Here is a 12,834-nt window from a genome sequence, read left to right as displayed (position 1 = left end):
CTCATATACACAAAATACATACATACATACATACATACATACATACATACATACATACATTCATTCTCTCTCTCTTCCTCTCTCTCTCTTCCTCTCTCTTTATCTCTCACATCCTCTCTCTTCCTCTCTCTCTCTCTCTTTATCTCTCATCCTCTCTCTCTCTCTCTCTCTCTTTCTCTCTCTCTCTCTGTGTGTGTGTGTGTGTCTCTCTTTCTCTCTCTCTCTCTCTGTGTGTGTGTGTGTGTGTGTGTGTGCGCGTGCGTGCATGTGCACCATGGCTGCATATTGAGGTCAGAGGACAACTTCTTTCACCATGTGGGTCTGTAGAATTGAATTAAGATTGCCAGTCTGAACTATCTTACAGTTCCCAACTCTTTGCTTGGCAAGCCTTGACTCCTGGCCCAGCAGAGGACAACCCCATCATCTACTTGTTCTCCGTGCTTGAGCATACAGATTTAACAGGAGTGTGACTTTTGAGGAGTCTTTCCTCCACACACCCGGATCTGGGTCTCAGGATTTGACATCCCATTCTCTTGACAGCATTTTCTGAGTAATTTTCATTCAGTTCTCAAGAACTCTGTCCCCCACTTGCCTTAACTCTTCCTTCTTGGGGGCTCTTGAGACAGAAACTAGAAAAAGATGAAGTGTAAATCTCTGGTTTCTTCGGAGACTCAGTTGTGTCATGGCGATGTTCTTCTGAAAGCTGTCTTGTGAGAGGATGTTTTGCAGAGGCAGACACTTGAGAGGACTCCTGATGTTTGCAAAGACTATAACTAGAACCCCAGAGACAGTGAACGATGCTCTTGCATTGGTTCGTCTTGCAAAACTTCACTGGTCTTCTCTGATCTTCATTTGTTGTGGCTTCATAGAGAGAAAGGCACCAAAGAACTTCTCGTGGTATTCCAGCTGCTTCCACGTTCCCATTTGCGGGGCCTCGGGGTTTCTTCTGGATCCAGCCACTGCTACTGATTCCTGTTTGGTGTTTGCCGATTGGCCTGGACTGCTGCTGCTGATTTGTGTTAGGTGATTTGGACTGTACTGCTGCTATCCTGACAATGAAGATTGGAATTGCCCCCAAAGAACTGCTTCTAAACAGGGCCACATCCCTCTTGTCTTATTAACCATCTTCCTCCCCTACCTTTGGTCAGTGGGCTAGAAGGGAAGGTGAAGCATTTAAGAACCCTTATTAAAGTATGTTTTGAAAAATCTAAGCTTACAAAAAGAAATCTGAGGCGATCCAACAGAGAGAGTTCAGAGCTCATCTGTTAACTCACCTAATATTACAGGAACCCAACCCAGGAATGGGGAGGTGGCTTAGCAGTTATGAGTGCTTACTGCTCTTCCAGAGGACCCAGGTTCAATTCTCAGGTAACGTGGCTCACAGCTACCTGTACTTCTAGCTCCAAGGTCTGAGACACATAGACATATTTTCAAAAGAGATTTATTTATTTATTTATTTATTTATTTATTTATTTATTTATTTATTTATTTATTTATTTATATGTGTACACTGTAGCTGTCTTCAAATACACCAGAAGAGGGCATCAAATCCCATTACAGATGGTTGTGAGCCTCCATGTGGTTGCTGGGATTTGAACTCAGGACCTTCAGAAGAGCTGTCAGTTCTCTTAACCGCTGCACCATCTCTCCGGCTCCAGACACAAATTTTTAAAAAATAAAACCTTTAAAAAAAAAAACAGCCCCAACTCTGAAATTATATACCAACATGCTTCTCTGGATAGATGTTTATTTATAGAATTTAACATCCTCTTACAAGCTTTAGGACCCTAAAGAGATCTTAAACTGCAACTGAAATGTGCAACTATTGATCTAGCCTGTGCTACCGTCTCCCCTCAAATGACGTACATCATCCTTACTTGACACTGGCTCCAAGAAAGGACTCTTGTAAGAGGTCAAGTGCGTGGACACTGTGTGGTGAGCCTCTCTAGCCCAAGTTTCAGAAGCCCAGAGTTTGTGTCTGGCTCATGGCTTTGGTGACAGGGTCTGTATCATCACCACACGAAACACTGACCTTGCTAATAACCACTGACGTGACAAACCTGACGCCCAAGTCACCGTGTTATCAGGAATCCCTCGACTCTGTGCAAAAATGTTAATTTCATGCCTTGTAAACACATCTCTTGTAGAAGAACAGCCTACCTATAAAAATTGCTTTTGACACCCCTGAGATAATCTTCAGGGGAAAGAAGCAGAAGTCGCCCACCTGTCCATTTCTGAAGCAATGATCTGCCAAGACACCTTAGTCAGCTAGCAAGGGAAGAGGGACCAAGACACAAGACAACCTGCCAGGCCCATACAGAAGCCAACACCGGAACCAAGAACCCAACCCACGAGCCTGATTCTAGGATGAGGGTAGAAGCAATTCGCTGTAAGCCACAAGTCCTAAGACACACAGAGAGTCTAAGATTCTGATAATAGTAGAGATGCTAGGCAGGGTGGAGCTTGGATGTGACCCCAGGCGGAGGCTGAAGGGTCAGGAGTTCAAGTTCATCCCCTGCTACCTAGTGAGTTCAAGACCAGCCTGGCCTACAACAGGCTCTCCCCTGTGCCAAGTAAAATAAACAGACAAAATAAGCAAAATAAAAATTAAAGAGACTCTAGCTGCCCCATTTCACATGGTGCTGTGTGTTTTGACTTCCCCCACATTGGATGAGGTCAAGAAAAGAAACGAGTCGTCTACTTGAATTCTTTAAGTACTCCATGGACAAGTGTTTGTCCAGCCTGCTGCTGTCCCCAGAGAGACGGCCCGGAGCAGGAACACACTCCACGCTTTCGAGACAAGGTGGGCACGGAGGCTACTGCTTCACTGCTGAGGTCAGGGCCACTTTGCACTTTGGACATTTCAACTTCACACTTTCAGATCAAGCATGTGTCGCTTTCCTCTTGTGTCTAAATGGTACGAGGAAATCTGATGCTCTCAGAAGGTGCGCCTTATGGACCAATAGGAACTCTCTCCACGAAAGCCTAGGCCAGGCACGGGGCTCAGCGACTCATGATTAGTATAAGGTTCTTATATGCACAGTGGGCCAGGAGGCAGAGGTCTACAGATGAACAAAAGGCCAGCTTCCACGGAAGGAAGGAAGGAAGGAAGGAAGGAAGGAAGGAAGGAAGGAAGGAAGGAAGGAAGGAAGGAAGGAAGGAAGAAAGGAAGGAAGGAAGGAAGGAATGAAGGGTGAATGTGTGTGTGTGTGTGTGTGTGTGTGTGTGTGTGTGTGTGGTGTGCACACTCGTGTGTGAGGGAGCACTCAGGCATATGTGTTTACAGTGATAACCCTCAACTTTATTTTCCTCAACTGTCAATCATGTGGCAAGGGAGAAGCACAAAGGGAAAAATAAAACCCCCTTCAGGAAACAGAGAGGAAGGCACAGAGGACTTCCCTGTAATTCTCACTCCCTATAATTGCATGTGGAATTTACAATTAACTCAAAGTAACAAGACAATGAAATTAAGGTGAGCTCCCAGAACTCTGCCGTCTATAGTGTCGCCACTGCGAATGGCTTCATGTTCTTCTGCATCATCTTGTCTCCGTGCACGTGTCTGAAACCGGAAGACCTTACCTAGAGGCCCAGAGGCATCTCTCTTCACCTATCAGATGTCAAGGGAAGCGCTCTTATTAAATATACTTTGGAAGTCTTGTCAGGGTGTGTTGCACCCTAACACACGGATGCATCTTGTGCCCCTTGTGCTGGGAATTTAATTTGCTTCCTGTTTTCCACTATTAAAGTTTTTGTATGGGGCAGGGGGATGACTGAACCCAGGGCCTTGTGCCTCCTGGGCAAGTGCTCTATTTATCTAGCCACACCCCCAGGCCCCAGGCCCGACAATCGAGTGATTAATTCTCCCACTCATTCTAGGAGACATCTGGCCAGATTCTTCATGAATGTAGATTGCTTGGCAACTTGTGGAATTTTCTTTCTTTCATATTTAGGGCGCAAGGGCACAAAACTAGAGAGCCATTTCACAAGGCTCTACATACCCTCAAGCACAAACACAGCAAGGAGGAGAGAGACACATAAGGGTCGGAAACTTAGGGAGAAACCTTGCTCCCCAGAAACCGCACCTGCTGACTGCTCTGGGTTTTCCTGCAACAGGAAAGTCTGCTGGACTTTGTCTAGAGCGAGGCCAGAGAAGGGGACTTTGACTGGGGCTGGGTGTGCCACCAGCTGCCCATTGGAGGTCAGACGAAGAGTCCCCTCTGATGGTTGGCACAGGGGCCCAAAAGACTGGGCTGTGAGTTTCAGACTTTCCCTAGGAACAGCTGCGTGGAGGAGGGGGGCCTGCCTTGCTCTGAGACAGAATTCACTGCACTGGGGAAAGCAGGAACAAGGGTCCATTTATCCTTGTCTTAGACAGAGACTAAAGATGGGTGACAGCCAAGAGCCCTCTGACTTTTTCTGTCCCTCGGCATTCTAAAAATTCCAACTCCGTGCCTTGTGAAAATAGAACGTGTTAGCCTATCATCTCCAATAATGTCAACAGAAAGGCACCATCACCAAGCACTGGTGTCCCACCATGACCACTCTTTGCCTATTTAAACCATTTCTGCTGACTCATGAGAGGACATCAAGACATCTGGCCAACTGGGTGCTTCAGCACACTCCTCCCCAGCCAAAGATCATTTCCTTACATGGCCACGTTCCCCTGCCCTGCCACGAAAGTGGCGTCCTAGGTATGTGTGCTGCATCCAAACACTTCCCTGCTGGTCCCCAAATTACCCAATGTTTTATTTCCTTTCCATTTTCATGTATATGTGTGTGACGTGTCTGTGTGCATGTGTGGGTGTGCATGCGGATGTGTGGGACACGGAGGTTGACTTCAGGAATTATCCTGGATTGTTCTTGCATATTGCTCCTTGAGGCCCAGACCCTTATCAAGCCAGAGTTCGCTGACATGGCTAGTCCCATCCCTGCCCAGAGTCTGGCACTATAGGTTGACTGACTCACCTGCCTTTTACTTCCCTGAGTCCTGGGGATCCAGGTTCCCATCGACATGCTTTAAGACGGACCCATCTCCCCAGCCTCTATTTTCTTAATAAGCATATAATTCACAGGACCCAGGACAAACCCTCTGGAAGAGCAGAATCCAACAGCTCTTACTCTGACGTGGCTGTACACACACCGTCACTATCTACAATTTAATTCAGGATTGGTTTCATCTTCCACTAAGGAGATTCTGCAGCACTGTGGCTGAAAGTCTATGAGTTTGAGTGACAGCACCAACCCAAAGGTGATGGGAACTGAGAAGTGACTAAAGTCCTGAGAGCCTGAATTAGCATTCTCAAAAGAGAACCCTAACACCTTCACCATGTGAGGGCACTGTAAAAAGATGCTGGAAGATAGAAGATGCTGGAAGATGCTGTCTGCTGTCCTAGAACTCACTCTGTAGACCAGGCTGGCCTCAAACTCAGAAATCCTCCTCCAAGTGCTGGGATTAAAGGCATGCACCAGATCCTGGACTTCCAAGGGATATATGTATGTGCTGTATAAGTCAATCGTCTTCGGTATTTTTGGAAAATTGCCTGTATTGACTGAATGAAGGTACCTCACCCCATCCCATAGTCTTCAGCATTTGAACACCTGGTCCCCAGCTGATGGTGCTACTTGGGAAAGTTTATGTGCTGCAGCTTTGCTGGAAGAAGTATGTCGCCAGGCGAGGGCTTTGAGATGAAAGCCCTGATCTGTTTCCAATTTGCCCTCTCTGCTTCATGCTTGTGTCTGAAGACAGGAGCTTCTGTTCCCGTCATGCCTGCTGCTTGGCGCCATGATGGCTTGCCTGGAACTCACTGTGTAAACCAGGCTGGCTTCTAACTCAAAGAGGTCTGCTTGCCGCTGCCTCCACCTCCTGAGTGCTGGACTTAAAGGTGTGCACCACCATCACGGTCGGCTCCATGATGGACTCTCTAAACCTCTGGTGCTATAAGTCCAAGTAAACGCTTCCATCTGTAAGCTGCCTTGATCAAAGTGTTTTTGTTTTTTAATTTACTTATTTTTGTTTTTATGTACATTGATATTTTGCCTGAATGTATGAATGTCTGAGGGTGTCAGATCCCCTGGAACTGGAGTTACAGACAATTGTGAGCTCCTAGGAGGGTACTAGGAATTGAACCCAGGTCCTCTGGAAGAGCAGCCAGTGCTCTTAACCACTGAGCCATCTCTCCGGCCCCATCAAGTGTTTTTGATCACAGCAACACAAGAATAATTAATACATCACCCAAACACAGACAAAGCCAGCTCCATCCCATTTCTCCCTCACCAGGTTCAGACGCCACCAACCTACTGCCCACCTACATGGGGTTCACCTGCTCCGGGCTTGTCACGTATGTGGTACTGCATACTCTGGCTTCTTCACAAAGTGGAGAGACACCAGGAACCAGCATGCTCCCTGGGGCCTTCTGCTGGACAGCAGTTTCATCCTGACAGAAACATTCCCTCTCAGTGGGAGGAAGAGGCTTGCAAGATTCAGGAAGCCAAAGAAACTCAGAAGGCTCACGAAGTTCAGAAGCTTAGGAATATCAAAGGTCCCTCACCAAGACGGTGTAAATACCAAACCCTCCCTAGGGGTGGGAGTTCTTCAGTGGAGCTGCCTACAAGTGTGTAGAGAGCTCTGCGAGGCATCATCCATGCTGGGGTGGGCTTTTCAATGATGCAACCTCCTTTAAGCCATTTGTGTTCCTGTAAATAACTAAGAATGTGCACTCGGGTGCACACACACACACACACACACACACACATATACACGCACACGCACGCGCGCACGTGATAGGTCACTCCTCTTCTTTCGTCTGTGGTCAGCACCTTATCTGGGGTGAACAGATTTGTCCAAATCTGTGCTACCTTGTTTTCTATTGCTGGGCTAAACACCATGATCAAAACAACTCTGGGAGGAAAGGGTTTGTAGTCCATTATCATGGGAAGTCGGGATAGGAAGTCAAGGCAGGAACCTGGAGGCAGGAACTAAAGCAGGGGCCGTAGAGGAATGCCACTTACTGACTTGCTTACCAGTCATGGCTTTCTCAGTCTGCTTTCTAATACCGCTCAGGACCAGATATCTTCCCAGGGATGGTTCCGCCCCAAATGGGCTGACTCTCTCACATCAATCATCAATCAAGAAAATTCCCCACTGACATGACCAAAGCCAATATGATGGAGATAAATCCTCAACTGACCTTTCTTTCTTCTTCCCAGATTATGTCTAAGTTTATGTCAAGGTGATAAAACCAACCAGCACCATGTCTCCCCAGAAGGGTCAATCCTCCATTCTTTCACAGCTGAATAACAGACTACATCATGGGCACACTGTTCTATACACAGCCACTCACTAAGGTGATAACACACCGTGCTGAGGTCTGGTGTGGCTCTGGGTTTCTGATTCTCTTGGGTCTATTCCTAGGAGTAGAAATTCTGGGTCACGTGACAACTCCACAGAGCACCTTTTCAAAGAGCTGCGGATGTCTCTAGGGCCCAGCTTCTCCACTTCCTCACTACCACTTGTGATCATCCGTCCGTCTCCACTCTGTGTGGATAGCCATTTCCCCTCAGAGCAGGATCCATCGTAGCGTTCAGCACAGTGCTCCACTTTGGTTTCTGTAACTAGCTCAAACACCATCTGACTGTCGTCTGTGATATAACATGGAAGGAAGAAGGGTGGGACCTAGTGCCCAGGATCGGGGAGGGGTTCGCTCCGGTTCTGGCTGAACCCACAGAACACCTTTCTCTAGCCTATCATGCCAACAACATGGAAGTTCTGGGGTTGCAACCTCCAGGGATTGGCGCTGAGAAAATGATCCTGTAGGTTCTTGGCCACCGGGGAAAACCATCACAAGCCTTATTTTAGGAGAAAGCCAAGGGAAGAACAGCAGGCCAGACCGAGGAAGCAGGAAGCTGAAGGGACATGGAAATCAGAGTTTGGCCTCTAAGTGACCTCGGTGATGTCTGCTTGCTTCTGATGCCTTAAGTGTTGGTTGGGGTTAACTGGAATCAGGGAGTATCCTGGAGAACTAAAATCTCCACTTCCACCATGGTAATGAGCTACAGCATCCACAGCAGCAAGAACTCACGTACTTAAGCCAGAGGACAGAACTGGTTAGCAGGAACCCAGACCTGGCTTGACCAGGCTCTTGGTATCACCAAAGAGGAGATGTAGTCTGCACAGGATGCCTTCGCTAATGCTGCTGCTGAGACCTCAGACTTCCTTGTTCAAGGAAACAGGGCAAGAAGGCAGAGCTGCTGCTACCGCCAGCACTGTAGCCAGTAGCTTCTTACTTGGGGAACATTGTTGTTCTGCCTCTGCTGCCTCTCTTGTCCCCAAAGGGCTGAGCAATTCCCACTTAATGGATGAAGGCTCCTGAGTTTGGTTAATGAATTAATTCCTGAACATAATTACACTGTATCCAGTCAATGCCAGATAACTGCAAGGCCAGGGGCTCTAAACCATAGGCTCCAGAAGGGACTCTAGACCAGGGGCTCCACAGAGGGCTGGGTGAGTAGGGATTCCCTTTACATTTTCAGCTAGACTAGAAACTTGACGGAGCCTACGGCACAAGGATGCTGCAGAAAGCGAGGAGTCCCGGTGAGGACCCTACCCTGGGCTAGTTATCTGTCTTGGTGGGGAAGGTTACTCACAGAGGGTGTGGCTTTGAAGCCTCCTGCTCTCTCTAGCCAACCTAGGCAGAGGAAGGCACATGCCCAGGGAAGCAGGAATGAGACTCTACCTGGGATTCTCTAGTGGGGAAGGGCAGGGAGTATGGCCTCCTTCCCAGGCATGCATCCAGTTCCCAGGAAGACTTTCATTCTGAGCTAGGTTCCAAGCCAACAGTGCCGTTGGGCTGCAGCAAAGGGCCAACCCCTTCCTCCTGCCTGGGATCCTGATTCTCCATCTATGACCTGGGCTGCTCTCCAGCTTGGAAGCCTTTGTCTTTCTTCCTTTTCCTAGCAGACAACAAAGTGGGCGTGGGAGAGTTTCCATGGTGTCCGGTAAGACTGCAGGAACAACATGAGGGATTCTCCCTGGCTGGCAGGACACAGCTATTTAATAATGAATTCCCCCTGCCCTCAGTCCCCCAAACCTCACACTCCTATGTAGTTAGCCGGACCACCCATAACTCATTCCAACAGGAGGCACATGCCTGCCTGGTCTGTGCTTTCTGCGGAGGCTGCTTCACCAAGCAACATTCACTCCTTCTCTTTCGCCTGACATTGCCTACGATCTATTACCAATTAATTAAACCATAACACATTGACTCTTGGTTGTGATCAGCATAGAAATTTACAGATCTGGGGAGGTCACACTGAGCCTCACGAAGAAACTAAAGAGAATTCCCTTTACAACAGTATTAAACTGTACAGCACCAGAACGCACAGCTGGCAGCGGCTCCGTGTTGAAGACTTGGAAGAGATCCCTTTTGCCACTTCGCTCCCCTGAGAGACAGGCGCTTTTCAAAGTTATTTCCTGAGACTTGAGTGGTTTTGACAATTTTCTGATTTGCTTGAAATGAGCGATGACGAAATGTCTTTAGAAGCATCTGCAGTCGTTAAGGGGGTGCGTCCTGGATTCTGCCACTGTCTCTCGAAAGAGGAAGAGAGGAGAGACTAATTAAATGGAGCCGGCTCAGCCAGGAGCCTGGCTTCCAGAGGCACAATCTCCCTTGCCAGGCTCAGGGCAGCTGCGTGGCTGCGTTAGCTTCAGCCCGCCCGGCCTAATCCTCCTTCCTCTGTGACAAGCATTCCGACGGTGTCTGGAATAATAATGCAATTACAGAGAGAAAACACCTCAGCCATGAAGGGCAAGGATTTGGAGCTGTTCAAACATAGGACCGGAATCAAAGCCAGCAAAGGGTGGGAATTAGGGGAGAAGGCGGTTAGAACTCTATTACCATTCCCTTCATCTCTCTCTCTCTCCTCTCTCTCTCTCTCTCTCTCTCTCTCTCTCTCTCTCTCTCTCTCTCTCTCTCCTGAAGTGAACATAGTCTCCTCATCCTTAGGAAACATGTTCTGAGACACACACGCCCACCCTATGAACATCCAAAATGGCAGATGATGCTAACCCTTTCTATGAATGCTTTATTCTGTATGTATGAACCTGGGGTGAAATTAATTTAGGAACTAGGCAGTGTAAAGATTAATAAGAGCAGTGAATTATAAAATGATACAATTATCTATAATAAAGTTAGATAAAACCAATGAATTGTTGATTTCTGGAACTTGCCACTTAGTGTCTCAGAAAGGGAAACTTCAGACTCAGAGGGGAACTTAGAGGGGGAAATATCTGCCTGAAGCCATAGCATAAGGCCAGCTAGCCCAAAGTAACCCCTGTGCCTTCCCTGAATTCCCTAAAGACCCTCAAATACATTGCTCCCAAAGGGCACATTTTCCTTTGTTTTCCCTTTCTACAGTTGTGCCTTGGGTTCTGATACAAACCCTCTCTGTGGTAAGGGGGAAAGATGCAGGACAGATGGACAGCAATTATGCCACATAAACTTCATGTCCCATAGACAACACAGGGACTATATACAGAAAGTGCTAAATAAATGCTTGCCGAGGGTTAAGAAGTATACTCCAGCCGGGCAGTGGTGGCGCACGCCTTTAATCCCAGCACTTGGGAGGCAGAGGCAGGTGGATTTCTGAGTTCAAGGCCAGCCTGGTCTACAGAGTGAGTTCCAGGACAGCCAGAGCTACACAGAGAAACTCTGGCTCGAAAAAACAAACAAACAAACAAACAAACAAACAAACAAACGTATACTTCATGTGTTTATGTTAAGTCTAACTTGGCCCATTTTAGTTTGAAAGAAAACCATCCTGCAGGATATTCTGAGTGCATGAGGCTTTATAACTTGGGTAAAAATCACAACCATCCAAAGCCAAAGCCACAAACCAGAGCTATGGTCTGCAAGCAGCATTCCAGAGCACAGAGTTCATTTTTGGATTATTTTTTCTTTGGGAGGGGCATAAATCTATAGTTATAGGTTTAAAAGTTTCCACAATACAGTAACATCTAACGAGTCAGTATTTTTGAGAAAAGCAACTGTACTTTTGCTAGGGTTGACCTTACCAACGACTCCATTTCAAGAGGGAAACACCAGAGCGGCAAGAGATGGACTCTTGACAGGAAGGGACAGGTAGACCACCGCTTTAGTGCCAAGAAGGCAAAGGGAAGCTGCTTCCTCTTAAGTGACAAGGGCCATGGGTTGGGACGGTGAGCCGTTGTGTTGGCATCCCATTTATCTGCTGGTCAAAGTCCAGAAGACTAATGTCCCAGTGCGAGTCTACAGTGGACAAGTCATGAGAAAACTTGACTGACTCATGCGGCAGAATCAAAACAGATTCATTTTGAAGACCTACTTAGTCTCTGGCTTCTCCTGGCAAAGTCCAAACATTCCCTGGCATGAAGGCTTAGTTAGTGGTGAGCTAGTCATGGAGAATCATGCCTGTAATCCCACCACTGGGGAGGCCACGGCAGATGGGTTGCCATAAGTTTGAGGCCAGCCTGGGCTACAGAATGAGTTCCAAGGCAGCCTGAGCTATAATGTGAAGCTCTGTGTCTTCCAGGTCTCATCTATAAAACTCCCCTAGAGTCTTACATAACACACACACAGACACACAGACACACAGACACACACACACACACACAGACACACACAGACACACACACACACAGACACACACAGACACACACAGAGACACACACACAGACACACACAGACACACACACAGACACACACAGACACACACACACACACAGACACACACACACATGCAGAAGTCAGATGGGAGGGCAGTGTAAAGCCTCTTGTCTGTGTTCATCGTATCAGCATGTCGTTAGTGTGAAGAAGGGTTCTAAGGGAAGGTGTTTTAAAAACAGAGTCAAACCCGGGAGGCGCCAACAAGTCGATAAAGCGCGCTCAAGCAGAAGCCATTGCTCCCTAAGGATGGCAGGCGAGAACAGCTCTGCTCTTCTAGGATGCTGTGTGAAGACCCCAGGAGGCTAACGTGCACACCCGTTAGTCGCACATGGGCAGGAAAGCTGCCTTTCCCCTCTCCATCACAAAAAAGTGTTGAGTTTGCTAAACTTCCAAATGGCCTTTCATCTTGAGAGGACACCTAAACTGTTTACCAAAGATAACCTGCTTCTTTATATTCTGAATGTTTTCTGTTTTTGTTTTTTAGTCTAGGCTGGCTTCAGAACTCTCTATTCAGGGTGATCTTGAACTTTCAGATCCTTCTGCCTCTACCTCCTTGAGTCCCACGGCTGCTTGCACAGTGCAGGGGATCGAACTCGGGGTCTAGCGCATGCTAGACAAGCGCTCTACCAACTGAGCTACGTACATCTACAGTTCTTAACGTGGCAGCCCTATTTCCGTGGCAACAATCTGGGATCCTTGAAACAGATGCTTCTGGGATTCTGTGGTGCTTGCTGACTATTAAGATATCTGATGCTTTAAATTCAAAAGTAGGTGGCTGTAGACCCAGCCTTCATCTGCCCCTTTTCTAGGGCCTGTAACCTGATTTTGGAGAACGGGCACTTTCTCTGGCTGTTTGCACCTGAGCTTCCTCATTCGATGCCATTGTAAGCTCCCCACCCCCATCACGAGAGGAGGTGTATAAGTAACCTGCAGGACAGGAAGAAGGTGCCAAGGTGGCCTGTGACTTTGGCCACATGCAGCAGGAGGGCAGCTGAGCTGGAGATCCCAAGTCCAGAGCTGCTGGAAGCTTCCTGCTGCCTTGAAGGAGAAGGGCCTTCTTAGAAGAAGCAAATGATACCCAGTAGAGGTCACAGAAGCCTTGAGAATCCTTGAAACTCAAGGCAGCACTGCCCTG

The 12,834-nt window shown here is 47.7% G+C and overlaps 1 protein-coding gene across 5 annotated transcripts in view; it reads right to left on the bottom strand.

Moving 5' to 3' along the window:
* Nucleotides 1-12,834, bottom strand: part of Galnt10 (polypeptide N-acetylgalactosaminyltransferase 10) — a 142,073-nt gene that overhangs the window by 81,514 nt on the left and 47,725 nt on the right. The gene's annotated exons all lie outside the window — the stretch shown is intronic.

This window comes from Mus musculus, chromosome 11 (genome assembly GCF_000001635.26).
Source record: "Mus musculus strain C57BL/6J chromosome 11, GRCm38.p6 C57BL/6J".
Taxonomy (NCBI): domain Eukaryota; kingdom Metazoa; phylum Chordata; class Mammalia; order Rodentia; family Muridae; genus Mus; species Mus musculus.
Note: the sequence above shows the minus strand (reverse complement) of the source record. Positions and strands in the feature narration are given on the sequence as shown.